General features: G+C 51.0%; 1 pseudogene; it reads right to left on the minus strand.

The window, feature by feature from the left end:
• Positions 1 to 225: 225 nt before the first annotated feature.
• Positions 226 to 2146, minus strand: LOC108512038 (protein fem-1 homolog A-like; annotated as a pseudogene).
• Between the last annotated feature and the right edge of the window lie 1595 nt (positions 2147 to 3741).

Raw genomic sequence — 3741 nt, forward strand, 5'->3', positions numbered from 1 at the left:
CACCGTGTTAGCCAGGATGGTCTCGATCTCCTGACCTCGTGATCCGCCCGTCTCGGCCTCCCAAAGTGCTGGGATTACAGGCTTGAGCCACCGCGCCCCGCCAACAACTTTCTTTAAACAAACAAACAAAGAGGCATTTCTTCAACTTGAAATATATATATAAAAAACTCATTTCTCCCTTCAGCAGGAGAGGGAAGAGGGGAGGGTGAAAACACTCTGGGCAAGTCAGTGCAGTTGGATGAAAGCCTCCAGCTCTTCCAGGATGAAGCCTTTGTAGGGGATCTTGTTCTTGTCCAGGGCCCGGGCTGCAGGGCACTGCAGGGTCATACAGTTGAAGGGCTGCGTGGTGCCCCTGGCCAGCAGCTTGTCCTCCAGCAGCTCATAGGCCATCTTCCTAAAGGCGTTGTGGTGGCATCTGTGTGGGCCCCTGCTTGGATCAGGGGGTTCATGATTGTCAGGCAGTTGTTCTGGGCTGCCATGTGCAGCCGGGTGTTGTTGTCAAAGGACCTGCTCTCTGGGTTGGCCCGCAGTTGAGCAGCACTTTGACCTCGTGCAGGGAGGTGAATCTGCCTCCATTTGTGGTACACATTTGTGGTGTCCTTGACCACAGCCATGTGCAGAGGGGTGAAGCCGTTCTTGCCTCTGGGTGCACACTTGAGCAGGTGGTCGACGGTCTGGTGCTTCAGGTGCTCCTGGCTAGGGGTGCACTCCACTTTCTCCAACAGATAGAGCAGGTGGAGGATGATGTCCAGCGCCTTGGTGAACTGGGCCGCGTCTTCAGGCTCCTTGGGCAGCTGCAGCTCCTTGTGTCCGGGAAACGTTCCATTTGCCAGACCCCTTCCATGAGAACCACCATGAGGTCTGCAAAGCCGATTTGTATGCCCAAGCTGCCTTTGACCGCCCGGTCCTGCAGCACGTAAGGAAAGAGTTCCGCGAAGGAGAGGAAGCTGCTGGCGGTCATGGGGCTCAGAGGCTGGCTGACCTGCTGCACGTCCAGGTCCCACTTCCGCAAGCGGATGCAGCGCTGGAAATTGCCGCAGTTCGTCTACACCGTGCCCCAGCAACGGATGTAACAGGAAGTGTAGGGGTGAGAGGCTCAGAGAATTCGCTAACAGATGAACAGGGCCTGTATGCGCATCTCATCCTGGTGGCTCATCAGTGCTTCCAACTCCTCGGTGGTGTGGACCTCCCTGGAATAGCTATAGTCCAAGACCAGCTTCTGGGGTTCTGGTTTGGGCAGGTGACTCCATGGCTCGTCTCCAGTGTTTAAGGATCCCAAGCAGATCTTGCTTCTTTTCCAAATACGTGGCTCCCAGAAATCCCAAGGTTTCCATCACAGCTTCCGGGCTGGTGGAACAGCAGCTTTCGTAAGATTCCCCGTTCAGTGGTTCCTCCGCGGAGGAGCTGCAGCATGGAGTCCATGAGGCTGCGTGCACCCCGGGTTGGTGGAGGGCCTTCTTGGGGTAGCCCTGGTTGGGCCTCTCTCCCCGCGTCCTGCTCCTGGCTGGGCTGCTCCTGGATGAGGCACTCCACTATGCTAGTGTGGCCCGTCACGCTGGCGCCAGCAGCGGGGTCCTGCGAAGGTAATTCCATGAAGGTCTGGTACCCCAGCAGCAGCTGCAGGCTCTCCAGGCTGCCGGACACGGCTCAGTCTTGTAGGGTAGTGTTGCCACTGGCTCTGTGCCGGTTCACTTGGGCGCACTGCTCCAGCAGGTAGCTGGCGATCTCTCGGTGGCGCTTGTAGCACGAGATCATGAGGCACATGTGGCAGTGCCGCGGTTCGCCGAGGCCCTGTGGCGCAGCAGGCTCCGCACCACGTCCAGATGGCTGGCCGCAGAGGCGGCCCACAGCGGTGGCGAGCCCTCGATGGTCTCGCCATCGAAGTGCCCCTAGCCACCAGCCTCCACCCTGGCGCTGCACCGGTTCACCGGGTATCCTAGTGCGTCCAGGTGGCCGGAGCGTGCTGGGGGTGCACTCGGCTTTCTCCAACAATTAGAGCAGGTGGATGAGCAGCGGCGCCCCCCGCGCTGGCCACGTCGCCTGTCAGCTCATCCAACTCTTCCGGGCTCCGGCCGGTGAACAGCTTCTGGAGCAGCTGCAGCTTACCGTCGCGGGCGGCGTCGTACACCGCGGGGCAGAGGTTCATGGTCTGGGCGCCTGGGGACCCGGAGACAGCGGATTAGAGCCCGGATGGGTCGGCGGGCTGCAGCCTTCACCGTCTTCCCCGCCGCCTTCTGAGCGGTTCCCGTATCATTTCATCTATACATATTTACCGCATGTATCTCTTAGAGAACCAAATCCTTTAAAAATAACCAAAGTATTATCACATCTAAAAATATAGTTTCTTAATAATAGCAAACATCCAAGTGTTCACATTTCCTAAATTGCCTTACACATTGTTTATTCAGTGTGTACGTTTGAATTGAAATCCAAATAAGATACAAACATTGCTGTTGGCTGATGTTTCTATACATTTTCCCCTTCACTTCTTTCCCTTGAGAGTCTTCGACTGAAGAAACTGAGATGAAGAGATCTCAGTGTCCGGATTTTGCTGAGTGCGTCAGTTATAAAGATTACTGATAAAAAGGCTTCAACGTCCGGTGGATTTCAGCGGGTTCCTTCTCATCGAGCTTTGCTTTTGAGGATGTGAGGTGAGGAAGAAAGCCCCTTCACAGAGACCTTCTGTGTCTTTGGCCGAAACTGGGCTCCATTGTGGAAGGAGGCGAAAAAGTGATTTCAAATGCTTTTGAGTTTTAATGCCAATGTCCAGTTACAAAATCTGTAACTTATCTAGGAATTACCGTTAAGTGCATCATACTTATATAAGTAAGGCATATAAAAGAAACATAAAAAAATTGGACATAAATCATGTTCGCGGATGGGATAATTTAATATTTTAAATATTTAAGGCAGTTGAATTAAAATCCCAGTAAACCTTTTTTTTTGCTTTTGCATCTTCACTAGCTGATTTCCAGATGATCATAGGTGAATGAATGTGTATAAATAGCTAAGCTAATTTAGAAAATGAGGAGTAGGAAGGGGGCAAAAATTTATCTGAGTTTAAGTTATTATTCAAAGCAATAGAAATGAAAAAAATACACATAAATACACTTAGTATTTGATCTTTGGAAAATGAATGAGTCACTTAAGAAATTGTGTTGGGAGACTTGGACAGAATATAAAGCATGGAATAGGAGGAAAAATTAAGTTAGATAAGTAGGTAGATTAAAAAATTAAAATTCGGCCGGGCGCGGTGGCTCAAGCCTGTAATCCCAGCACTTTGGGAGGCCGAGACGGGCGGATCACGAGGTCAGGAGATCGAGACCACCCTGGCTAACACGGTGAAACCCCGTCTCTACTAAAAAATACAAAAAACTAGCCGGGCGAGGTGGCGGGCGCCTGTAGTCCCAGCTACTCAGGAGGCTGAGGCAGGAGAATGGCGTAAACCCGGGAGGCGGAGCTTGCAGTGAGCTGAGATCTGGCCACTGCACTTCAGTCCGGGCGACAGAGCGAGACTCCGCCTCAATAAAAAAAAAAAAAAAAAATTAAGATTGAAAGCTAAAACTGTAAAGCTAGTAGAAGAAAATACAGAAACTTTTCTTTGTGATTGGGCATGTACAAAGATTCTAAAATAAATCCATCAGATAGAGTGACCTTGGACCATAAATAAATAATAAATCCTTCAATTATAAACTATAAAGAGAAAAATTAATATATTTCATTACATCAAAATGAGCTGTT

Source organism: Rhinopithecus bieti, unplaced genomic scaffold, assembly GCF_001698545.2.
Source record: "Rhinopithecus bieti isolate Rb0 unplaced genomic scaffold, ASM169854v2 scaffold_26504, whole genome shotgun sequence".
Classification (NCBI taxonomy): domain Eukaryota; kingdom Metazoa; phylum Chordata; class Mammalia; order Primates; family Cercopithecidae; genus Rhinopithecus; species Rhinopithecus bieti.